Source organism: Drosophila gunungcola, unplaced genomic scaffold (assembly GCF_025200985.1).
Source record: "Drosophila gunungcola strain Sukarami unplaced genomic scaffold, Dgunungcola_SK_2 000106F, whole genome shotgun sequence".
NCBI lineage: Eukaryota > Metazoa > Arthropoda > Insecta > Diptera > Drosophilidae > Drosophila > Drosophila gunungcola.
The window spans coordinates 21,123-48,751 of record NW_026453268.1 but is presented as its reverse complement, the minus strand read 5'-3'; the positions used below and the strand labels follow the sequence as shown (position 1 = coordinate 48,751).

The window sequence follows — 27,629 nt, the reverse complement described above, 5'->3', positions numbered from 1 at the left end:
GAAACAAAACCTTCCCTTTTTCACTGCCTACCTTTAGACGCTTCCAATCTAATTTCAAATCTCTAGTAATTTCTGAAGTATGACCATTTTCGGCATTTTTACACATGCATAACCAAACTGTTATACCATCAAGACTGGGCATTTGTGCCCTAAGATTTCAATAGTACGCTTTTGAGACTTACACGTTTGCAAAGAAGAATAAAACGTTCAATCTCCAACTTCCATACAAAAAATCGTAAGCTTACTATCTGCAAGCTGTCAACAATTGAAATGGCAAATAGAAAACGGAGATAAACTGCACATATTTCCCCAGTTATCCCACTCCCCATCTGCCTCCCTCTCAATTTTCCCACCATTTTCACAAAGCAGCGGAGCTGTCAACTGGTTAGCGATAAACAAAGGACAAACAAATGAACAATTGTCACCTTCTCTGGCTTTGGCCTTCAACTTTTGCGTTGGGCTTGCACAGCATTGTCACCCCCATTCTTTCGTCCTTTCGTCCTTTCGCCCTTTCAATTATTGCAGATGAGCGGTGGAGCTCATCGGTTGTAGTTTCCGCCGAGCACAATACACATCTACTTTGTTCACCTGAAAATGCAGCAAATCTCACATTCTATAAGCTGCTCAGAGGTAAAACCCATCATTAAATCTAGAAAATCAGTGCTTTTAGTTTAGCACGTTAAAGTTTAGTTACCACTACAGATATACAGATGCACAATACGCATCTACTCCGCTCATCTGAAAATGCTTCAAATGACAGTTTCTAATGGCTGCTCTAAAGAAAACCAGATTACCAAATTTAGGAAATCAGTACTTTTAGCGTAGAACGTTGACGTTTAGTTACCACTACAGATATATTTTCTGTTCAGTTTGTTTGTCGAAGGACACATTGGTTTGAGAGACACAAAAATTACAATATTTATTGGGTGTTTCGATTAAAAGTAACCTAAAGAATTTAAACATATGATTTCTTAAGAAAATACATGACTTGAGTCATTAAAAAGAATGAATAATAATTATATATTGGGAAGTTATCACACCTCTACTAAATGAGTACATGTTTAAGTCTTGCATTTGACTGTAGCATTGTTGATTGATTTATGGTCGGTTACATTTCAGTAAATTTGTGCAGTGTAGTGGCTTAAATTGCTTTTGGCGTGCTTAAAGAGCTCAGATGGAGATCCCTGGTTGGACACGTTAAGTTGATTAATTGCAAATTTTAAGAAAACAAACTGCAAGTCAAGACAGCCACTGAAGCAGGCAGACGGCCAGTCAGGACTTTTCCTGATGTTCTGTGGAGTGAAAAGTGAAAGGTGGAGAGAGGAGAGTAGAGAGTGGAGAGTGGAGAGTGGAGAGTGGGCCATCGAAACAGCAGCCGTTGAGGCAGGCAAAATTAAATTAAGCAAATGCTTGGCAAACTGTCTGCCACACACACAGCTACACACACTCTGAAACAAAAGGACGTCGACACTGTGTGTCTGTGTGTGTGTGTGAGTGAGTCAGTGAAATGGATTTTGGGTTTTTCTGAGGCCGAGTGAACGATTTGCTGGCCGTTTTTTTCCTGTCACGCGCGCTTTGTTTGCCATTTTGAAAAATGCCCGATGCACACATGCAGAGTTGGCCAAGAATTGTGGGTGCCTTGGTTGGCTTGGGTCTCACAGACACCCCCCTAATGTGTGCATGTGTGTGTGTGTGTGTGTGTGTGTGTGTGTGTGTGTGTGTGTGTGTGTGTCGAGAGACACTCACGTTCTCCTCATAACTGAAGTTCGGACTTTAAGGCCCACCGACTCCTGGCCGAGGGCTTACAGAAACGGAAAACGGATAAACCAGACAATGTCCGACAGGCAGGACTTTCAGGACTGGCAGGACTAGCTGGACTAACTGGACTAACTGGACTAGCTTTCAGGACACCCAATGTTGTTATTGCCGTTCATATTTACGTCACCAAAATGCTTAACCCGTTTATGCCGTCAAAGGATTTCACAGGCCGCTGGAGCCGAAGCCAAATAGGAAATAGGAAAAGGAAGAGCTCCAACCTGCAGGACAATGGCCAGAAAGTAAGGTTCGGTGGAAGAAGGAGACCGAGTCAGTTAGAGCTTTCAATGGAGGGGGGTGAATGAACGTGCCTCGCCACCGGCAATGGCCAAAAACCATTTACCACCAACAAAAATACGAATTTTTGTTTGCTAAAATCTTTGTTTTATAATTTTATTGCAAAACAAACTTCACTGGTAATTAAACAAGTTGTAAAGCATAGTTGTCTATAATTATTGAAGGACTTAGTATTGTAATGATTGGAAATTCCATATGTTATAATTCATTATTTTAATTTAACTGGCTGGAAAAAACTTTGTGTGCAGAGCACCTTAGACTTTACAAAATTTAGCCAAGCAATTGAGGATATTTAATTTATAATAAAACAAAGATTTTTCACATTTGCATGACCACACGATTTCGTTTTATGCCATGAATATAATACCTTTACAAAAAAATTCCCGTATAACTTATAACTTATAATTTTAAAAGGCCTAAATTATTTAATGGTTTGGTATTCATAACAAAACAATTTATTATCCCAACCAGAAATGCCTTGTTTGGCTCAACTTTTATTGCAAGGCATTTTAAACTTTACGAAACTTGACAAAGCAATCAAGGAAATATAAAACATATTTATTTATGATGAAATAAAGATTTCTCATATTTGCATGACCTTGCCAAGGTCATTCGTCAGTAGATTGTGGGCTGGCCGCATTATTTTCCCTCAAAAAAAACCATCCCCTTTTTCAGGGCAGGCCACCCCAGCGATTTAAGCAACTATTTTTAGTGCCCAAGTTTCTTAATAAATTTCCAGCGTCGTTCTTTTATGATTATTTGAAAGTGGGCGGCCCAAAAAAGGTGTGGCAGGGGTTGGAAGTTGGGGATTTCGATTGCGAGGGGTGTATGTCCGTGTGTTTGTGGGTCCGTGTGTGTGTGAGTGTATGTGTGTGTGGCGGAATGAAAAGTTCACCGACGTGGCACACAGCATGCACTTGGCCCTGGCGCGTGGCGAGTCAAATGAAAATGAAATCGGCATAAAACACGACAAGTGGAGGCCATTAAGCGGGAGCCAGAGCCCAATAGAAATGGGAAGGGGAATGGGGTGATGGTGACCCAAAGAGCGGACTCAAAGTGCTCTGAAAGCAGACTGTGCGTGGTTATATTCGTATGTCAGTTAAATGAAAATGGTAACGGAAATGCAATCGAAGTTTTTGAAAGCGGAATACATATAATGAAGGGCAAAATTGAAAAGGGTGCAAAAACTATTGGAGCATCAGTATCTGCTCTGTCCTTGCGAAATCCTCTTCGATAAACTAAAAAGCTCAAGGCTATTGAGTCCTCAGTCCTGCACTTCTACCTCTGCAATTATTAACTAATTTAGAACTGCTGACGATGTATTTCCTGGCGAAAGCCACCTACCTATTCGCCCTGTCGCAGCACATTACTCATACGCCCCGTCATTAGCAGCACAACCATGCTTTTCTTGGCTTGTGCTTTTCTCTGCATCATTTCTTTATCATTGTGGTGCTCCCTTGTTGCCTGCACTTTTTATTTATGTATTTGTTTATCTATTTCTCTTGCTTTGCTGCTTTCAGGATAAACAAGTTTTTTTCCCCTCTCTGTGTGTGTGTGTGTATGGTGGATGATGATATTTTTTCGGTCAATATCAATATGTGGGCAGGCCACCCACGAAAACACACCTGTACTGGAACTGGAGGGTGGGGCCTGCCTCCAGGGTGCCCACGAAAATATTTTCGCATACCAAAATCCAAACCAAGTTGAGGGGCGAAGTGGGCTAAGGGGCGGAACTAAAAGCGCATGAAGCATAAATTTCGCATTAACGTAAAGCGCGAGAAAAAAAAAAAAGAACACGGTCAGGGAGGACGAGCGACACAAAATATGCAATAATAATGCCAAAAATAAATACCAAAAATACACCAACTCACACACACACACACACACACACACACACACACACACACACACACACAACAATATCATCACGGGCTTGGGCTGCCGGAATAAAAGTAAATAAAAGGATGCAGGAAAGAACGGCTAAAGAGCGGGGAAAAGCGCCGAAATGCAAAGCACAAGCTGCCTAGATTACTCATGCGCCCCGTGTGCTTCGTCGCATAGAAGAAAGGGAATAGAAAGGGGGTTGGGTGGTGAAGAAAGTGGCAGGTACAGGAGGACAGCTTAGTGGCAGTGATGGCAGACCGGCGACAGCCGGGTATTTAAAAATAAATATGAAATTAATACATAAAATGCCAACATAAAGTAGATTTACTCATAATTGACATTCTATACAATTTTTGTTTGAAAAAATTATAACTATGTCTATAACATTGAAAGAGTCTAGTGAATGAACAAAATTGCTTTGTTTTTTTTCGTAAATATCTTTAAGAAACTATATTACTACAACTAACACAAACTAATTCGTTTTATCGCTATAAAAGCTAAAAAGTCATCATTAAAATATATTTAAAAAGAAAAAATATTAAAATCTATTTTATTTTTTACCAACAAAATAATGAACTTTATTTTATGTAGCCTTAATACAGTTTTTCATTACGGTATAGAATGTGTCGATTAATAGTGATATCAAAGACGCCAAGAGGTTTTATTTATATTTATGAATTTAATGAATTAAACCAAAAAAATTTGGGGCTGTGATTTTTCTTTATAAACGTGACAAATGTTACTTTTAAGTTTAAAAATTAAGTTTTATGTTTTCTTTTATTGCCTTCTTTTAAATACTATGTAAATTCCTGATCTATTAATGTTGTTGTAGTCTTGAAGGATAACTTAAAATTAATTGTACATGGTACTTTGGTATATAGCAGGTCCTCAGGATTACCGGCTCCTGTCATTGTCTTGCCTTTTGCGGACTTTGTTCCGCCATCGCTGCTGTTCCTGATAGTTTTTGGAGCGCATTACATACACACTGGCCCGTGTGTGCAGACACATATATTTATGCATATGTGTGCAAGTGTGAGTGTGAGTTATGCAGTCGGCGCTTAGGCAAATCCGAGTATGCATGCGAATATTTCTCGTCGCTTGTTGACGTTGAAACACAGTTGCTGATGCTGAGATGCTGCGACGCTGCGATGCTGCGATGCTGCGAAGCTGGAGCTGATGATGTGGTCTCGTTTCGAGCTCCTCCTGCTCCAGGACCTCATCCTCACAAAGAATGCGACAGCACCGCCCCGACTTTTGCCCACTGCTAACAACGTTTGACAAACAACAACAGCGGCAAGCCGCCACTACGTATTTATAAGCCGTCTCTGCCTGATACGTTTGTGTTTAAGTTGGCAAATAACACGCTTTTTATGCGCTGATATCATTATAAATGTGCTGCAAATAATACACTTCACTCAATGTGAAGGTGTGCGCCGACGTCAGCAAAACATTATCATTGTCCTGCGACAGGATGCATGTATGTCTTTGGGCTTGGGCTTGGGTTTTGGCTTGGTGACTCTTCAGCTTGGGACCACCCACACAATACACAAACATCAGGGGATAAAGTTGGTCCCTTACAATATTGTTTCGCTTCAGCACTTTTAGTAGACAGAGAATAAGAGTTATTTAAGTGCTGCAAAACATTGATACAAAATTCTTAGAATTTAAATGGTGAGTAATCGGAAAATTTCCCTCCAATTCAATTATATTGTTTAATGGATTGACTATGTGGACAACTTGTTGAGCAGCTAAGTGAATTTAAAACAGTCAGGTACTTACAACTTTTCTAGAATTCGTTGGCCTGCAAACTTAATGTCTCAACTCTAAATCTGTGAGAAAAGTAAGCAGCACTAGTTTGAAAAAACATATTCAAATTGTATTTCATGATTTATAAGTCATTCTCAAATTTGGTTGCCAAAAACTCAATAAAGAAAAAAATACTACAAAAATATTCAAAGAATAAGAGATACTTCAATATATAAAGGTATAAATTAATGTTAAGTCGATTTTTTGTATGATATGTTCATTAATATACAAGAAATTCTTCGAAATTTGAATATGAACATGATGATAATGACTCTACATATGTTCCGTTGATTGATATTTACTCAGACAAGATAAGCTTCTGCAGCAAACCAATAAGAGGGGAACCATGCTCGATTCCACCGCTGGGGCTCATTCATCAGTCACTGCTCTAGTCAATTGCCACTGCGTCCCACTTTGGTCGTCTCGCGTTTTCTCATTTTCAAATGCTTCGCGCGTGTTTATGGTCGCTGTCGCGTTTTTAAACGCGTCATTTGCCAAATAGCATGTGGCATATGGCATCTGGCAGCTGGCATTTGGCTCTGGCGCTAGCTGCTTAATGCAGTGCCAGCCAACTAAATGCGACATGTGCCAGGAGTAATGAGTGCGCCCTATCTGCACTGGGGCCCCCCTCTTCGACGTCCATGGTGTGCACAAAGTATTGCCTACTTTTTGGGGCCAACTTTTGTGGTGAGAGGACAACTTTAATCACTTTGCAGTCTGATTTGTGGTTCTGGCGTCGTCACCGCATATTGTCGACTGGCCACAGGTCACATATAAACAACAGGGCTAATACCCCTCCCCCCCCCCCTCATACCCCTAGTACCCCCCACTAGAATGCAAATGTAAAATGTAAGTGGTACTCGCTCGGTGCGAGCGTATTACATGTGCCTGTTAAGTAGTTAACGCTGTTATTGTTGTTGCTTACATTTCGGCTTCTAATGCGTGGCAGTAAACTCCCCTCAGTCGAGGGGCGAAGGGGGCGTGGCATGGCCCAAGGAGCAGGACATCCAAGCTGGCAGCCAAGCAACCAGACAAACAACAGTTTTGCATTAGTATGCGAGTCGTTTTGGCTTTGCTGCACTAGCTTTTGCCACTATTATTGTTGGGCCAGACATTTTTGTTAATTTAATAGCAACGCCGGGCGACCCAAAAACGAGACCAAATTAACTACGAGAACTAAAACGAAGGCAGATACTAGTCAACTAAGCGAATGAAGGCATACCCTTTCCTATGAGGTATTGAAAAAATCGATTAGTTTGCTTAAAATTTTGTTTTATTTAAATGATTTGTCTTCCTATAAAATATATATAAATCTAATATATTATCAGTTTAAAAGAAGAAATTTATTTGACATTATTATTTTTTAATAAAGGAGTTGAACCAAAAACTTCATACCTCTTAACAAATTTCTAAACAAGCAAATGGTTGTCCAAAAATGTTCAGAGTTCAGTGAGATTATCAAAACTATTTATTTGCTTTCCGAATTATAAGCTGGGATTTAGTAAACTATTTCTTTTCACAACTTGCCCAAATACTACTAAATATCCCAGAAATCCAATTTAAGCCAATTAAGGCCTTTGAGCTTTTTTATTTGCGCTTATGAGAGGAAGCCAGGTTGTACATTTTCCGCCTTTATCGAAGTCATATTAAAATGTTTGGCAGAATACAAAAGCATTAGGCTCAGGTCTGCAGCGCAACTTTGGACCCTTATTTCATATGCTTTTTGCTGACAGACGCCCGAACTGTTGTTATTCTTGTTGCTATTAAAACGCAATTTTAATTTTGCACCAACATTAAGCACACATCAGAGCGTCTGTGTGTGTCAGAGTGTGCGTGTGTCTTAGGCGGCCTTGACTCTTTTTGTTGCACCCCCTCAGCTTGTGGGCGGGGGGCGGAAAATGGGGGGAAAATATGCCGCATTTATATGAAGAACATCTGAACAATTTTACAGCATCCAAGAAAAAGACATGGAAACGGAAAGCAGAAAGCAGAAATACGAAGATGGAAAATTATGCCAGGAACACGGTTAAGCCCAAAAATATTGGGCTCCAGCTGCCGGGGCAGGAAGATGTGAGATGTTCATGTTGGGAAATATTTAAACCCCAAATTTTGACGCGTGCCAAGTAAATAAAGCACGAGAACGAAGGTCGCAAAAGGAAACAAAAAAAAATTAGGAGAAATAAAAATAAAAGGAAACCGAGAACATGAACATTAATTAAGGTACATAAGTTTGATTGTGGGACGGGTGGGTGTGCTATCCGGTAAAGGGTTCGCCCAGGGATCGGTCGAATGGAGCTTGGCACTCCAGTCAAGTCGCAGAAGTTTGCGGAATGAAATGTGACAGCTCCATCAACATCGAAGCTGCGAGATGTGAACGCGAGGAGCGAGGTTAATTACATAATAACCTTTGAAATGTAATTAAGCGCAGACACCACACACATGTGTGTAAGTGTGTGTGTGTGTGTGTGTGTGTGTTTAGTATTTATGTGTAAGACAAGCAGCCCAAATGAGCAGCAACAATGGAAAGCGCAAAACCCAGGGCGCCGCATGAATAATGCATCGATACACGAAGGACCGACCAACCGACCAAACGACCGACTGACTGACGGACTGACGGACTGACTGTCTGACGGACTGTCTGACGGACTGTCTGACGGACTGACTGACTGACTTGACAGCCAATGTATCAGTGACTGGGCGTGTTGTCATAAGTGCTCATGTCATATTGCCAAAGGCACCGCAGCCACCAACGGCCTTGACAGTCGCCCCCAAGCCATCACCCACACCACCCACACCACCCAAGTGTCTCAGGTCGCGACTCCGGGATCCCACTTTAAGTTAATGACGGAAATTGATGAGCTGCGACTAATTTGGTTAGCCGGCAGCGGTTTTAGTTGCCTCAATGAATAACAACCAAATGAGATTCCCAATTCAGTTGCGAAATATCCCATTACTCAGACATTTGGGCGGCTAGGAATCGCATGGCTAAGCAGCGATGTGGATAATAATCTGTCAAGGAATAAGTGTAATCGTAAAATGTTGCCTCTTAGACACTGATATTAAAATAACAGAATTGGGGCTTCCCAGAGATCACTATATATTCTTACATATTTTGTTCCATACTTTTATGCACCTCTTGAACTATTTTTAAAACCTTTGTGAATTCCTTTAATTTAATTTCCGTATCTGACAGGCAGAGTTTGGATTTATTTTGAAACATGACGTTTATTTTTGGACACTAAAGTGTTTCTGTGATTTTTGTGGCACTCCTAAATATGTATACAAATATTTATAGTGGTCAAACAACTGAGCAATATAAAATAATATTTTCAATGCCAACTATTACATATTATTGTTGCAATAAAGACTGTAGTTATGTGCTACCTTTTAGCAGGCCTTTATCTTTTTGATATAATTAACAATTTTATGATTGTTGTGGCAATGAACGTTACAGTATCACCTACTATCACATTTTGCCAGTCGTTTCGATTGCAGAATAAAATGTATTCGCTGGTATCTGCTGGCATCTACTTTAACGCGCCGCAGCCGCAACTACTGGCATTCCGCATCGCTCATTCGCCGTGGTGTGCGCCTGCAATCAAACTGCAAGCTGCCAGCCTAATGTTTAATTAAACAGCTCACCGTCTGACTCGCAGGATAAGCGAGTCCTTGTTGCCCCGTTGCCCCGTTGCCTTGTTGCCTTGCTGCCTTGTTGCCTCTTTCGCCGCCGCACACAACACGGATAAGAAGGTTGTCCTGTGGGGAAGTGGGTGGCACTGGGTGGCTTAAGGGTGTTCTAGGCTGGGCAGTGGGTGGTATGGGTGGCAGTAGGTGGCTCGCGCTATCTTTCGCCCGCTTGTTTGTTGATTTTGTTGTTGTCAGCACGTTCGGCGAGCACTGCGTTCGCGTTGTCACGGCTGCTGCACTTATCAGCAGCAGCTGCTGCGCCGACAGCGGCGTCGCGTAAATATGCCGCACAAATATAGCGGAAGGAAGCAGATTAACACGGCAACCAGATACCAATAACTACGGCAACACCACGGCAGCGGCAAGAGGAGCGAAAACAAAAGCAATCGATGGTGCCGGTGCTGGTGCCTTAAGCCTCGTTGCCTGCCACGCCTCCACGGCCATCCCGCCCTCCACCACTGACAAAAAATGAGCAACCAAATTGTCAGGTCTGTTAAGGAAACCAAAAGCTATGTCTTCTGAAAATGACTAGCCATTTCCTAAATAAATGTTTCAAATCATTTAAAGTGTTTTAACCATACTTTTAAATCTCCAAATAACAATAATTTGCCGAAAGCCTAATTTAATGAAACTACTGAAAAACAAACAAAAAAGGAACAAACCACTTTAAATGTTTTTTAATGGGCTATTAATATAATGTTTATCTTTCATGTACTTTGTTTTGAAACTGAATACTGAATATCATTTGAAATCAATATATCAGTCCGTAATTTAATATTTTATATTTAAGAGCAGGTTTCAAAGATGACAAATTGTTCAGCTTTTGTATATCCACCAACCTAAGATCGTGGGCCCAAGAAAGATTTGAAATGATTTATGGAACTTTAAAAGTTATTCTTTTGTAAAAAGATCAACTTTTTGGACAGTGTACTTATGGGCTGTTGCGGGGCTCCTTGTTCATTCGAATCCTTCTCATGGCTCGCCGCTTTTTTCATGTCTTCGTTTGGCTGCACAACCGCTCACACACACATGGGCAGATAGCGCTGTATTTTTTTGTCATTGATTTCAGTTTATCTCCGCCTCCGAATGTGTTTGTGAGTGTGAGTGTGAGTGTGAGTGTTGCGTGTGTTTGCGCTGGTGTGTATGTGTGGTGGCACGGTTTAAACTGTTCAGCACACTTTTGTGGGCGAGCGACTTTTGAGAAGGAAATTTCATTTCATTTAATTGCCGCCCGCGATTTAATTCGAACTCATTTCCAATCACGCACATCACGCCAAGGGGGCTTGGTCTGTCCCCGCACGCAACTGCAACCCTTCTGTCCCTCGGAGGCCAGCGCCTCAGGACCTCGTCCTTTCAAAAGTGATGCGAATATAACTGCATTGGCTTACCACATGGGTTTAAACACCTGATTGCGACTAGTCACCGAGTAGGATTAATAGAAATGTATACCACCTAGATGCACACCTATTGTATGTTTGTATACTATTTTTTTTAAATATACAACCAACATACGCGAATTCTTCAGGCTTCGTTTTTTTTTCTTTTAATTCAAGCTTTAACGTATTTTTAGTTGACTACCAATTTTACCATACACACGCGAATTCTTTAGCATTTGTTATGGCTGCCTATTATTCAAGCCCAAAGATGACCCAAATACTTATTTTTTAACTTAATAGCTTAAAGTCTACAATCTTCTTAAATTTCTGAATCTTTTTATCAGTGCACTTAAGAATTGTAAATATTATATTATATATTTTGTAACACAGTGTAATCAATTCGAACTTCAGTGCCATTATCAGTAAATAATTGCGATAGTATATTTGTTTTGATCTTTTGATTCACAAAACAATCAGTGCATTTCATTGAATTTAATTAATTTTTTAATAAAAGTCAGTACAGAACGAACATAAATCCAATATTGCTACTAATTAAAATTAATACTTCGTAGATTTATGATGATTCGGTGTTTATTAGCGTCGAGTTATTTCCCTACTATAGCATTCGCACTGAACCCATCATAATAGTAGACTAAGGCCAGGTGAATCGTGAAAATTCGGCAAACCGGCAAATGGAATGCACATTAGTTCAGCCTGATAACGAAATTAATCGGCGACTCCGTTAAACCAGCCAAAAACGCACAAAAAACTTACAATAAATAAACAAAAACGAAAGCCAGTTTTCAATGTGCTCGTAATGACTGCGAATGATCGGCTAAATGGCGCTTTCGTTCTGATTCTGATGCCGATTTTGATTCGAATTCGGATTGCCATGGTCCCATTGGATTTGTCCACTCCCCACCGAACATGCAAATCAAATTGAAAATTGGCCCAGCATTGGATGAGCGTTGGCTGTCACATCATTATTTTGCATTAAATTCCCCAGCAACTTGTTCGTGTGTGGGCACAGGCGGCAATAATTTGCGAAAACAGCCAGATACAAATGCCATTAAATGGACAAAAAGCGCAAAAATAAGGCACGAAGGGAATAGCAACGAATCTGAGCTGGGATTCAATGTAATGAACGGCCGCCACAGAGTGAAGGCAAATTGAAAGCATCCGGTTCACAGAAAAAAAAAAATAATACATATTTATTTCAAAACTAAAATTGAAAATAAAAATCAACATACATTAATTTTATTTCTATTTTACTTTTAGAATTGTAATCTTACAACATCATTTGAATTATTTGTAAATTAATTTGAACACTTACTGGTCTTTGTTCGGTTTCAGTTGGTTTTTGCTAGGCTTAGAAAAATGGAATGCATTAGCTTTACAGACGAAATAACAAAATTTAGATATAACAAAATTATAATTGAAAATAATAATCCACATTTTAAAGCTGTAATTTTATATACATACTTTTAAAGTTGTATTTTCACAACTTAATGAGCATTCATTTATTTTGCTGCATGATTATTTGTTAAAATACCCAATGTTTTATGTTCTGCTTTAGTTGAGTATTCGTTAAGCAAATTTTTATTGAGGCAAAATGCATTCGCCTCCCAGACATAAACAATAATAATCGACATAACCAACTGAAATTGCAAATGCAATGATTTTCTGTGCATATTTTCGTACATTTTTTTTCAAATAACCAGCATAGATTTATTTTGAATCTTTAATGCTGTTTAAAATATTTACTTTATCATCTAAGTTATTCGTTGGTTGGTTATTTATTTAAGAAAATAATGTTATTTATCTTAATATTCTAAATAAAGAAATTTGATTCATCCGGTTCACAGACAAAAATTATAACTGGAGAAAGCGAAACTAATAAAAGGGAAAAAATGCTAACATTTATACTTTTTGCTTACCACGTAGGCATAAAATATTTTTATTTTGAGACATCAATACTTATAAAAATGGATAATGGTCTTCGTTTTGCTTTAATTGGGTATTTGTTATGGACATTACTTTACACTTAGTAGCCTTGTTGATTCATTTTACCCATATTTATTTAGTTTTCAGTGATATTTCTGTCACTGTACCCACGCACAGGTAGCTCCGGGCTGAACTTTAACTACCTGCCAAGGATAAACCAGTCCTGTCGATTAGGGATTACTTTAATTGTTTCAATCAATGTTGCATACTTTCGGGGGAATCAACTGACTGCAAAGTTTCCACTGCGCCACTGCCACTGCTGCTGTCTGTGTTTACAACTTTCAGTTAAACTTTACTTAGCAATTACCCCACCATTCTGCCAGGGAAACACTTGTCTCCGACCCCCTTTCTTCTGTCTTCTGTCTCCTGTCTTCTGCCTTCTGTTTTCAGCCATTTTGCACTAACAGTTGTCTTCGGCTGATGAGCAAACAAACATGAAGCCATCGCCATCGCCATCCGCCATCCGCCTGCCATGAATATGCAAAAAGCGAGGGACAGTGTCGCCCAGCTGGTAGGCGGAAGTGGGCGGAGCAGGGGCATAACTAGCGTTTAACATTAATAAAAATTTGTAGTCAGCAGGTGGCGCCCAAGGATGAAAAAAGGAGTAATAAGAGGGGCAGGGGGTTGAAAAAAAGTGTCTCGCATTAAATGTAATTAAAATCAGTTGCAGCACAATGGGCGGACAGGAGAAGGCGTTGGAGGGTGGGGGCGTGGCAGCTGCTAACGATGCCCGCGAAATGAAGTGAAAATGTTTGTTGAATATTTCGCTGCATAATTCGAGGCGCGCGGCGGAGCAAAAAGGAAATGAAAATGGCGAAAAAAAAATGGTAAAGAACAAAAGCGCACACACAGACATATGCAAACAGATCACACGTACAGGGCTCCCTGTATTTGCCCTTTTGGCTAAGTTCCCCCCACCGATTGTGTGCCGTCTCTATAATTTTTTCTAACTTCCATCTCCTTTCTGTACTGCATTTTGTGCTGAGTTTAGAATTTAATTAAATATGCTGGCGGCTGTGCTGCCTCCGGCTTCCAGTTTCCTTCTTTAATCGCCGCCCAACCACAGTGGCGGCCAACAAGTGTCAGGCCACCGCCGCCTCATTTGTCCACCCCCCACCACTGCCCCTGCCTGTTCCCCTCTCATTCGGGAAATTACAAGCCAAAACGTGAATAATTAAGCGGCAAGAGCATTTCCTGAGGCCGCCAACCTCGGTACAAAATGCCACAAGGAGTGGAGAAAGCACAAGGCAAGGAGAAAGCTGCAAGAAAGGGGAGACGCCCACTAATGCGTTGATAATTATTAAACGGCAGAGAGCAAACAGAAAAAAATTATGCGGCAGAAAAGCAAATGCCGGCTAAAGCACTCTTCCACACACTTTTGCAAATTTTTCTCTACAAAAACGTCACCATCAAATTAAATCTAATATTTAAATATGTGCTTTATATACTAAATATAGTGCTATTATATATTTTGTATATAGTATATATTTAAATTTTAGTTATAAATTTATGATGATGCTTAGTTTTTATTTTAGTGGCAACATAAAATGCTTAAAAACTTATTTTTAAAGCTCAACACCATTTTCTTTTTGAATAAAGCTAACTTCTTACTAAACACAACAAAATTTTAAGATTTCTAATGTAAAAATCAAATAAAAAGTGGTCTTTGACAACCAATTTTAAAATGAAATGCATAAGCAAATTATATTTGCTTTTACAAACCACTAATGTGTTAAGTTACCTTATTTTTTTTAAATTACCTTTAATAATTTGTCAATAAATATTTTCAAATAAAAAAAAATAAATTCCGCCTTAACTTTGCTTCCCTAAAGACGTCACCACCAGCCAACGTGGTACCATTACCATCCAGACAAGGGTATTACTTGAAAAAAAAATGAACAAACAGAAATAGGTCCCGCAGAAAATTGAAAGTAAAAATAAACACGAATGCGTCGATTGTTTAACTTCGGCTTCATTTTTTTCCGCCTTTCCTCCGGTCTTGTGTGGGCCAGTGTTAACACTACTAACGCTTTGAGCGAGTCCCACAGCCGGGAATCGTAAATATTTTATTAGTTGAATTACGGCAAAGGCCACGAGGCCCAAGAAACGAAAACAGACGCCAAAGCTGCCAAAGGCCGCAAATATCACGCACGGAATCCAATGGCAATGAGTATGGAAGTGCGTTTCTGGGAAGGAAGAAAGTGGTAATCGGTTGGGTTAGGTAAGGGTCAAAATAAATTCAATGTTTTTAAAGTTGCCACAGAAAAATTTCCGAAATTATTTCCAGAAACCAAATAGAAAAAAACTTTTATAAAATGTTTAAACAAAACTCAATCCAATATTAATGAATGTAATTTTTTTCGTAATTTTATACTAACAAAAATGAACTATTTACGTTTTGAATTTAAAACTAATTAAAATTTTCAAAGGCTGAAATGAATAAATAAACTATGAAAACCAATTTTTTTTTTGATTATATAGATATTTTTACTCAATAGAAATTTTGTATCATAGAAATTCAGCAATATCTGTTTGGGGTCGTTCCATTGACATATTTTCTGCGTAGTTGTTGCTTCTCATTTGAAAGTATCGAACTCTTTGTGAATCGCAATCCATCTATCCGTCCGACTATCTTTTGTTAAGCTTCGATCCGTCGTTTTGTTGATGGTCAGGAGTTTGTTTACCATTTTTTGTTTCTCTGCGACTGTGATACATGCCCATGCACATGCACATGCACATGACGATTTATTAAAACTGACAACGCAGAAAGTGTGTGTTCGATGTCCTATGTCCGAAGTGTTGTTGCTGTCGTTTGTTTTGATTGTTTAAAGCATGTTTAGGGTGGCAACAGATCGAGGGACACAGAGGACCAGAGAAGCCGAGAGCTGTCAGAGCCGGTTGGGAGCCACAGCGGAAAGTGGAAATTGTCAAACATGCCATGGTCAACATCAACAAGCAAAAAGAATGCTGAGCAAAAATGCTTCAGCTGTCTGTGATGCTTAAAACTGAACTATGGCCGGCACTGGAAGACACGACATGACAGGCCCTAATCCCATGTCCCCGGAGTCCTGCCAAGGACGAGCAGCAACAAGTAAAAAGGTTAAAGGTGGCGTATCCCACCTAAGGAGCTCCCTTCACAAGGCCACCAGCGAACTGCTTCAAACTTCGCAGCTTCCCTGTCATGTCGTTATGGAATTTCCGCTTCACATTTTTTTTTTTCCCAAAAACTCTGACAACAAGAACAACTGGCGGCTAAATGCACTTAATGCCCCACACTGCACAGTGGTGCAGTTCGGTGTTTGCTCGGCGTTCTATCATACCATACCATACCATACCACACCATACCACACCACCATAATCCGCGTTGAAAATCTCTTGACATTTATGATGAACGATTTACCACGCCGTTGCAAATTAAAGCAAAACAACAGCACCAATGCCTGGCTAGAGTCCGGATCCCAAATCGAATAAAGCACTCCGACAATCATCGGCATGGCGCTGCCACGCCCTTTGCCATTTGTTTTTATGCACAGCTTGTTTTTGGCCATCGCTCACCCTCCCACAATATAAATTCCGTTTTCGTTCAGTTGACGGGGCATATTGTATTCGTGGTAATATATATAAAAGGTCTATTTTTAAACTTGGAAGAAGGCAAAACCTGCGGTCCTCATAGGTATAAAATTCAATTCAATTTGATCATTGGAAATATATATATTCAATCAATATTCAATATTCTATTTTCAAATTTAATAAAATGTAAATCACGAGATTTATAGTCATCATAGATCAATATGGCCATTGAAAATGCATGTTTGTGGAAATAGTCTATTTAAAATTGGGAAGAAACCAAAACAGAAAAATTCTTATAGTCACGTAATGTAATAAGTATTTTGTTAAATTTGGAGGAAGACCAAACATAGGTCTTTATAGTCACTGTACAAACAATGGTCATAGGAAATACATTTTCGTTAAAAAACATATATGAAACTAAGGGAATTTGAAATGTAAGAAGAAGCCAAAACAGGGGTCCTTAAAGTCGTGAATCATTGGAGATATAGGTTTGCGACTGTTCTTAAAGTCATCATAGATTAACACCGCTATTGGCTACTTAAAATCCAACAATGTCAGATGTTTGTTTTGTATGTCCCTTAGTTGGGGTAAAATGTGTTAACTACTGGGTATCTCAAAGTCGTTGCACTCCCCTATTTTGGCTTCCTGCCTTTCTCTTTTCAGCAGTTGCAACATCAGCAAGCGAACAAGCAAAAGCGAGTCCCGAAACTGCAACTGCGAGGATGGGGCGGTGGCCAGAACAAGTGCATCATCCGGAAAGCAAAGAAAATGCCCCATAAAACAAATGTGCAAATAAAAATGTTTATAAACAGCGTCGACTGCGGAGAGCACTTCACAATATTCGGGATGTGCGCGACAGCGATTCACTTCGAGGAGCCTCAGGCGGAGATGAGTTTTGGAGAGGATTTGATTGGGGTTGGGTTGGGTTGGGTTCGTTTTGGTTTGGTTCGTTTTGGTTTGGTTTTGTGAAGACCTCTCCCGAGAAAAGCGGGATTTTGGCAACAGGATAAGCTGGAGGTCCAAGCGGAAATTCTGGGAAGCTCTGAAGATGACACATCCCAAGTGAAATGGCCGATATTTGATGTATACTAAGTTGTGGTATTTTACGTAAACCAAATTACACAGAAGTTCTTACTACTCATATACATAAAAACACAGAGCTTGACGGTTTTTTTTTTCTACAGAAAATAGTGTAATGATGGTAAATAAATAAGCCCATTTACATTTCTTGAGTTATATTTATAAACTAAGTTTGTTTTCTTTTTAACTCAAGTGACTAGCGCTTCAATCACAACTTACGTGCTTGACTAGTAACTCTGTGTAAATAAAATAAATAAATAATGTGTTAAAAAAAATAAACAAGTTGTTCAAGTATCACCTTTACTAAATTACTATAAGTGATTTTAAGTGATTATATTTAGGGAAAGTCCTAGGTGGCCTGCTTTTATAAAGTTACACAAAGTAGTTTATGGCTTTAGATCAATTTATGTTGTTACAAAAACAAAGCTTGTAAAACGCTAAATTTATAGACCTTGCTCTGATAAAAAAGCATTTATGAAATTTGTTATAGCATATAATCAAACCTTAACTGAACGTCTTATATCCCTTTATACTTGTTGAAATAACGCATCAAGTCTGTATATTACTTTTTCATGGAAAAGTTAATTGCTTACATAGTCCTTCCAATAACACTGCATCCGAATTGAAAGCCCTGGACTGAAAAGGGAAAAGTCGTCCTCATAAATGTCACTTATCGACTGACTTTTCCGCTGCCATTTGTGCCCTTTGCACACGTACGATCCTCCTGCAGGTCAGGATATTGAAATAATTGCCTCATGGCCCAGAAAGTGCCTTATTGACATAGCAGCTCGTCGTCCCTCGATCTCCCCGAAAACCCAATCAGATTTCTGTTTTCTGCGAAAGTGACCAAAAAGTGTCTTTGATTTACATGCCCGGGAGCTGTGACCTTGCCACAATTCGGTGGTGGGTGGTGGGTGGTGGTTGGGGTAGGCGTGGCAGGCCATGGGCACTGGCGATTATAAATGACTCGAGTCTGAAGGGCTCCGGCCTCCCAAACGATGGCCTTGAAGTATGCTACACAAAATGTTCGCACATAATTAAGTGCTTTCAACTATGGCAGCCCAGCTGTTGCCATCCTAGAGTTCTAGCTGCCCAAAAGTCCGAGCATTCGAGCATTGGAGCACATCATCGCTGTGTGTTAGAGTGTGTGATTTTTTTATTAAACAGCCGAGCAGCGGCCGCATGTGGCATCTGGCCACTGGTCACTGGCCACTGGCAACCGGCAACTCATGGCTTTGAAGCTGCTCAAGTGGCCAGCGAAAATGAACTGGCCAAAACCCTGGTCAAAAACTGGTCAGCGGCATGACTGGCACTTTGATTGCCCTCCATCGTACACGATGAAAAAAAAGAAGACCAACTTTGAAAGGGTTTCAACACATTGCGAAACTAGCGTTTTTGAGTTGCACTTTAAAAACTGCACAGCAAAAGTTTTTAATGCAACTGAAGAGACCACAACTATCATTATGATTTCTCATTTATTTTACATTGCATCACATTATTTATACAACAGATTGAGACTGTTATAGATTAGAACTTACTTAATATTTGTGTGATATAAATTAATACTGATTTTTCAAGTATTTATGTTATCGACTTGCCAAGACTTTAAGTTTGGGAACTTCGACTGCAGATCTTAAAGTACCAATATTTTTTATATACCCTTCTCGTACCAGAGATCTCAGGAACTTGTGAAGCAAATACCAACATTTATGAACTTGTCCGCCTTGAAAACGTTTTAAAATCTATGACAACACATTTATATCTTATATGATCTTTCTTTATCATAATATAAGTAAAAGTTCTCCTAGAAGCGTACACTTCATCAAGTGTTTTGTTTGCCTATCGAATTTACAATCCAAACATGATATGTTATTTATGCCCTTGACCTCCAACAGTCAAGATTGGTCATTTAAAATTTACCCAAGGCACATGATCGCTGCTTACATCTTGGGTAGCACAATCATGACTTCTTAATGCCTTTTTCTCCCTGTACTGTCGGACCATGGAAGTCCATGAGCATGGCTCAGCATTCGGAAGCGGAAATGAAGGCATCCATTATGTATACTCTAACAGAGGGCACAATAGCATTTGTCAACGCAACTGGGCTGCGAGTGCGGATTTGAGGGCTGTATCTAGAGGAAGTGGCTGCATTGTTGTCTGCTCACCTTGGAATATGCACCTGCAACACCAGGACTGATGCCGCAATGGTATCTCCCATTCCATTGAATTCCCAACCAGGTAAAGATGTTCTTCCTTTTTTGCGTTTAAGTCGATTCTTCGGCACTCCTTTCAATTCTAGGGTATGCCCTTCTTCGCCAAGTTGACAAGTTCTCTATGGATTTTTTCCTGTTTTTTTTTTTTTTTATTTTTTTTTTTTATTTTTCTTTCTTTTGCTTTGGTAATAATATTCAAATATAATGCAAACAATGTGCCAGAAAGTCGACGCAGAGTTGTCGCTTACTGGGGTCGGGGTCGGGGTCGGGGTCGGGGTCGGGGTCGGGGTCGGGGTCGGGGTCGGGGTCGGGGTCGGCGCCACGCCCCCTTCCGGCCGACATAGCTCATAGTTTTCACTCAACTGTTTGCATTAATTTGATTCCTTTTTCCCCGCCACTTTTGTGGCTCGTTTTGTATTGTAATATCCGGCCGCTTTGGCCACGCTTCCTGGCCAAAAAGAAGGCGTTCATTTTTTATTCAGAGCACTCTGGCCAACAGTCTTTCTGCCATTCTGCCACGCTGCCAACTTTATGCAGCGCTTTGTTTGCATTTTCCAACTCATTAAGAGTAATTCGCTTTGCTCTTCGCTATGTATTTTGCCAGCGCTTTTTTTCAATTTGCTTTGCGTTTTTCAGCGGCGGCATTGGAGGTGCTCGAGTGGAAATTAAACACGCCTGGGCATCAGCTAGCCACCAGCTAGCCACCAGGTAGCCCACCAGGTAGCCCACCAACACCCACTTAAACTGGCCCACCTTGACTGGCCTAAATATTTATGGGCGTCGGCGGGCCTAAATAATGGCCAGAATAGTGGAGGATGGCCAGAACAGGCCAGGACTTCAGTTAATTAATCATCGCATGAAAAATCACTGTATCAGTGGTCGGCAGCAGCATCGGGATGTGGAGTGTGAGTGTGAGTGTGAGTGTGTAACTGGATGCGAAACTAAACCTGAACTGAAACTTGGACTCGGACCGGGGACAGCCTAAGCGGGCCCATAAATAAAGTGACAACAAACACACTCTGAGGGGGGTGAAAATTACGCACGAGATTGTTGAACAAGCCAACAAACAAGGACGACGACGACGACGACGACAGCAATGTGGTCAAAACAGAGCTGAAACAAAAGTAGAAAAAAAAAAAACGGGAATGTGACATGAACAACAAGGCGACTGCCGACTGCCGGCTGCCGGCTGCCGGCTGCCCACTAAGTATGCGCAAGTAAGCGATAGCCTATGAAAAGTGGCAGACGGCAGGGACAGGAAGGGACCCGGAAAAGGCACAGATATAGCCGCCGGAGAAGTCACTCACTGCACAGTGGCGAAAACCCCACAAATAGCACTCAAACAGTGGCTGAGGCCTAAGCCTCAAATGTTTGAGCGCTTATTCAATCGCCTTTGCACATGCAGTGTAAGCTCAATTGCCCGTTCAATGTAGTCACCTAAAAAATATATATTGTTTTCACAGAAAAGATGGCCAAGACTGAATAAAGCGCGATTAATTCATTTCATGCTAAATACACATCAAATATACTCATACAGTTTTGTTCAGCCGTTTATTGACTGCAAAAATAATATTTTTTTTAAAAGAGTCAATAGCAAATACAATTTGTGTACCAAACGAATGAAGGGAATGCATATATAAATGTGGAAAAAATGTGACTTGGATTTGTGTATATTTTTAAATGTTAAAGCTATGGGGATATGGTTTTTTTCACGGAATTTTGTGAATTGGTTTTTAATTTAAGCAAGTTAGGTTGAGTTTTGTTGAAAGTTTACTTTTGGGCATGCTAACTGAAAATGGAAAGCAAACCCATTTATATTCGATTTCTCAATGTCATGTTAAGGTTCTAGTTTGTTATTTGTGAATGAAGTTTATAAGAAGTTTCGTTTGCCGATCTACAAATATTTTCTAAGTAAAGTATATTTTCTTTCAGATAAGCTCATATATGTCAATGTTAAGACTTAACTTGACATTGAGAAATCGCACCTTATGTTTTGTTTTGTTTCAGTCTGCTGGCGTTGCATATCATAATTGGTGGCAGAAATCTGTCGCCAATTTCCACTGTGCAAACAGCACAGAGAAAAAAGAAGACCCAGAATGGAGCATGCAACAATTTGTGGCACTTGAAACGCAAGTCGCCTCCAACGCCTGACGGCTGACGGAAGTCCGTTAGCGTGGCCGAAAACTAATGCTAATGTATGTGTGAGCAAGTGTGTAAGTCCTTCGGCGAACACCGCACCTCACCCGCTACTGCTGTCTCCTTTCGGTAGCAAATATCGTTGTTGAGCTATAGCCAGCAGAATGTTGGAATAAAATAAATAATCATAAAATAGAAATAAAATGACAAATTATTTCCGTTTCCGTTGAGCGAACTTCGAGGCGTGGTTGGCTTTGGTCGAGGTAAGGTGGAAGTGAAAGTGGGTGTGTGTGTGTGGGTGTGGGTGTGGTTGTGGCTGGTGGCTTCTGGTTGCCAGTTGGTAGTTGAAGTTTTCTAGCTTCCACGGACGTCGTGCCCAGGCTGATTTCGAGCTCGGCTCGTACATGCCAGGAAAAAGTGTAACGAACTGCGTGGAGAAAACGTGAGCAAGGGCCTAGAACGAGGGCGAAACTTGGCTAATATATGCAGCTGCCAGTTGCCAGTTGCCGGTTGCCGGTTGCCAGTTGCCAGTTACGCCCAGGACCTTGCAGGACCCAGATGATCCTAGCAGCTTGGGTGACAGGAGCAGAAGCAGCAGCACCAGCAGCAGAATCAGCAGCAGCAGCATCGAGTGCATAATGTACTTAATGCGCCCCTGGTTTCCTTTGCCGCCGGCATAAGTAATTGGCCTTTCGGTTTTCCCTTAACCGCCCGTTTTGTCATGGGAGTGCGGAACATGTGGCGTATACGTGATACCCATACGCACTCGTACGTCGAGAAACGTTTTGTAACCGGTTTTTGTTTGTTGGGCTCAGCAGCCTAGGTGGTAGGCCCTTCAAATCGATAAACGAACATTGCCAGGTCATTTCTGTGATTCTCAATTAAATGTTTACACACGCCGCAAATATATAGTCTTCATGTATGTAAAAGTGTGCTTATGCCAGTTCATAATTAATAATTATTTTATTACTTTCACAAACAAACGGAGAAAAAGGGCAGTGATTAAAATTTAGCAACTGCCAGCCGCCCACAGGATACTCTATAATTTGATTAAGCCAAAAACTAGCAGATGGGAACAAACAAACAAAAATCACTTTCAAATGGAAATCTAAAATTTGCTAAGAAATTAACCAATGTCACAAGAGAGACAAATTTTTGAGCATTTTAATTTATTTGAGATTGCCAAACGCGCAGACCAAATCAAGCAGACCCTATCACCACAAAGAGCAGGCCGTGAGCTACAAAATTATGACCGCAATTTGGGAAATGAAATGCATAAAGCAAAATAAGCAAATGGCACGCAAAGTGACCCGAGGCGGCGTCAAAGCGCTCTAATTGGCCGCACAAAGCCAACGACAGGGGCCGATGAGGAGCTGGGTTGGAGGTGCGATGAGTAGTTGTTCCTAAAAGGGCTGCGAACGGCCTGCGGAGGCCAATGAGTCGGGGATGTGATTCGGGGTACGTGGAAAAGGCTAGCAGGATCCCTGCTCGGCCGCCATTTCAAGCTATGATCTATGGACTTAGCGGGGCCTAAAGTTCCGACTAAATAAATTTATCTTACCCTTATTCGTTATTTCTATAACCTTTTACTTAAAAGACTCTGCAAAGATTGTTCTCCATTTGTATATCCTTTGATAAGACTAAAAGTCGTTTCAAGCTATGATCTAAGGACTTAACTGGGCTTAAAGTTTTGACTTAATGTATTTATCTTACCCATAATCTTTATTCCTATAACCTATAACCTTTAACTTAATCTTTAGCCTCTCGAAAGATTGTTCACCCTTTTTTTTACCCTCTGATAAGACTTAAAGTGTATTCCATGCTCGGGCTCCATATCATTTCTAGTTCTCCGTATTTTGAAATACATGATCACAACAATTTTCTTCATCACTAATCTCTGTTTTTCAATTTGTCAATAAGTTCTATAAGAATTTTGAGTACTAAAGGTTGTTTTACGACTCACGAAAATGGCTTAAGCATTTTGAATGTATTCAACTTGGTCTTAAAAATGGAAGCACCTAAGCTATTAGAATGAATGGACTTAATTTAAAGCAAAGAATATAAGTATTATCACACATATATTAACTGCTCTTTGTAAGTTGAGGTACGGCCTTGCCTTTACCTATCGGATATAATGCGAGCTCGACACATATCAACAGCGGACAAATGTGGGTTCTAAAATGATTCCAATTGAGGAAACCGACCCTAATGGCATTCAGGGATAACCCCTTATTTGCAATGGAAAAATCGCTAAAGTGAAAACATGGGTGAGTTCAAGGACTCAACCTGCCAGGGGCCTTCGCAGGACGAATCGCATTGAACTTGTTTCAGAGTGTGCACAACCTCGTTCCGTATTTATCAACGACTCATCATTGTGATTGAGGGCGCCTGTCAGCGGGCCGCGCCCCGCGTCGAATGTGTATTAAGCCGCCGCCCTGGGGAGCTTGGAGCATGGAGCATGGAGCATGGAGCATGGGACATGGAGCATGGGACATGGAGCATGGGACTATGGAGCTTGGACCGCTCCCGGCGGCCTCTTTGGGAAAACGAGCCCCGAGAGCCCGCCGCCATAGCCATAGCCGTAGCCGTAGGAATCTCAAAAATGGCGTGCCGAGCAAAAATTAAGCAAATAAACTTGTCAACACATTCAACTTCATTATCGGGCCGCCGCGGCCACGGCCACTCCCCGATGGTCTGAAACTTACCCGTCTGCAGGGCTCTTGTGGTTTTCGCTTTTTTCCGCTGCTCGGTTTTGGGTTCGGTCTGTCCCTCCGTCCTTGTGCGGCCTAAAAAACAAAAAACAAGAAAGGGGAAAAGAGTGGGAATGAAATTATGACCTGGCTCAAGCTGCGATATCCCAAAATGGCCGCCCAGGAATATTCATATATGCGAATATTTTGTGGTTTAATTTGGAGTGCCCGCGGCCAATGAGTTTCGGGATGAGTCAAGGGTCCAAGCAAAATACGATTCGCAATCACGCACCCAGTCCAGCAGCCTCCGGCGAGGGTCCACACTCGGCAAATCCCTTTCAAAATCTTATAAATTCCTCTATCCACCTCTGCACTTGAAAAACATGTCTTTGCGAAACCCAATTTTCATTCATATCTGCAGCTAATTTAAGCTTTTCATGTCACGTTGTTTAGAATTCAATTTTTTTAAAAGGTTATTTTATTAATTAAATTAAAACATCCTGCTTAGCAAACAAATCTATGAAATTCTGTGGGTATTGTGTTTGTACCTAATTTTGTACATCATCTCAAAACATATTTAAGGCAAATATAAAAATTGGTAAGTAAATTAAAGAGATATTTTATTGTAAAAACATCCACGACAGTGCAGTCTTAAAATAAGATTCCTGTGATTTAAAATTAAATATTCTCAGCCGAAAAATCGCACATGCGTTGCAATCACCTATATTTAATGCGTAAAATAATGTCACAAGGCGATCGGGCTGAAGCCACTGCAGAGTGAGCCATTTTCCACGGCTCGAATGCCGAATTCATATAAATCATGAAACTTTATAGTTTTACAAGCAGTTGGACACACAATGCCCAACATAATCGGGCGAAGCAACAGTGGGCATCAATTTTACAGCCCCACCCGTGCGGGGCTGCAAACAATTTGCGCAAATATTGTTGTTTGCATATCGAACCCTTCTCGCCATCGACCATCGACCATCGAGCATCGAGCATCGACCATCTAGCGTCGACTATGGACATTGGCATTCACCATCGACATCGACATCGCAGCACAATGAGCAGGGCGAGCAAACAAATTTATGACCGTCATAACGGCCTGGCGAGGATGGAGTCGAGGGTCGAGGGTCGAGGGTCGAGGGTCGAGACCGGCAAACTCGGGGCCGACAAAATATCCATAGTGCTACATAATAATCATAATAATAAATAGCAATAAAAATGCTACAAAGGAAATTAAATGTCTGTATCCGCAAAGAAATTCAAAAGTGCACACGGGAAACGGCAGCGGATCTGCTTAGTTGGCTTGGGGTTGGGTAGTCCTGTAGTCCTGTAGTCCTGGCAACGCTTTGCGGTCCTTAAATTGCCCATAAGCTGTTTAACTGAGTTATTAGGGCGTAGCCCCCATCCGCATCCTGCGAGTCCTGCTGGCCACCTACTCAGCGGAGCAGGATGGCTATATTAATGTTAATTAATGTTAAATGCCTAGGCGTTTCAAAATCATTTGCAATTTGGCCGCTGCCCAAGCAGCCGAACCAAATGGCTTGGTCCTTGCGCCTTGGTCCTTGCTCCTTGGTCCTGGAGTGTCCTGGAGTGTCCTGGACAGCTTCCAAGCCTCCGATTGCCAATCAACATCATCAACATTAATAATTTGATAATTAGTTCGAGTTGTGAAGTTGACACCCGGCAAGTGGGTTCCAAAATGCAATGGCGAATGTTCTAGGCAGGCAGATTTTCGGATCGAAAGGCCTTCTCACCTTAGTCCTTTCCAGTTTTCCAGTGAAGCATTTCCTTTGGAGGGACAAACCAATTCAGTCGCATTTAACGGGCTGACAATGGCGCATATAAAGCGCTTTGTTCCACTCGGTCGGCAATGGTGGGCAGTAGGCGGTGGTCAGTGGGCGTGGTCATATGACGTGTGACAAATTTTTGCGGTTGGCAAAACCAACGAGGGTCCAACGGAGCTGTAGGTGGAATTGGATGTGGATGTGGCAGTCGGAGGTGGAAGTCGGAGGTGGCAAATATGTGTTGCACGTCTCCTCGTCTATGGCCGGAAAATTGTCCAACATATCCGGGAGCGTTGAGGTTGGCTGCCCATTGTGAAAAGCGCTCGGTGTACGGGGCATTTTTCGTCCGTTTTTACTTGCAGTTAAATAGGGCGGAAAAATAATTGAACCATTATCAGGCAGTCTGGCGCAACGGACACTCAATTGGTGTGGTGTGCGTGTTTTGTGTGTGTGTGTGTGTGTGTTTATATCCTATCCTCTTGCTGTGAATAAATTTCGAGGCTGGTGTGCCTTTGGTTTATTGTGCTTATTACAAAATATTTAACACCCATTGAGGGAGCACCAAGAACCGCCACTCTGGGCTCCCTGTTCGCCTGAAATCGTTGCCTCATTGTACAAATTTATGTTAATATTTTAAATTTTCATGCTGCCAGCCCGGCCGCCCTCAAGTTGTTTGTTGTTTGTTGTTTGTTGTTGGCCTGGATGGCCCGAGAACGCCCCTTGTCGCTTGTAAAATGTAATGTAATTTCTACGCTGCCGGCTCTAGGCCACGGATGTTGGCAGGGCACCCAGGATACACAGGACACCCAGGACACACAGGACATGGCAGTGCCCAGTGCAGAACAGAAAGGAGCAAACAGGAGCCGCTTAAAGAGCGGCCATATTTTTAAAAACCCGCAAACTGCAATGACAGTTTAAGTTGCTGGACACGCATGTGTAGTGGGGTTTTATAAATATTTTACGCTCATATTTTATGCGCATTTTTCATACTCCATACTGGCCGGAACAGCTTGAAAGGACGACGGACGAAGGACGAAGGCCGTTCGGCATCATTAATTAATCGCAAAACGTTGATCCTGATGGACCGCAGAATCCATGGCGGCACACACACCGGTTGACAGGCGGCTCTGGCTTTAAGTGCTGGGAATTGTGAAGGCAAAAACAAGCGGACACCAGCTGGACGAGTAAATGCTAAGGCTCTGCAGCAGGAGGAATTGTGTTTAAACGGCACGTCCTGCCACCGCCCACCCATATTTGGTGCGGCATGTTGTTGCGTCGAGC

The 27,629-nt window shown here is 41.2% G+C and overlaps 1 protein-coding gene across 4 annotated transcripts in view; it reads right to left on the bottom strand.

The window, feature by feature from the left end:
• LOC128265264 (zwei Ig domain protein zig-8) overlaps positions 1-24,656 on the bottom strand; it is a 122,641-nt gene extending 97,985 nt beyond the window's left edge. For 3 of the 4 annotated variants that reach the window (XM_053001147.1, XM_053001146.1, XM_053001149.1), the window contains exon 1: positions 24,574-24,656. The gene's annotated coding sequence lies outside the window, so the exon portion shown is untranslated. The remainder of the gene's footprint in view (positions 1-24,573) is intronic. The other variant, XM_053001148.1, reaches the window with a different exon arrangement.
• Between the last annotated feature and the right edge of the window lie 2,973 nt (positions 24,657-27,629).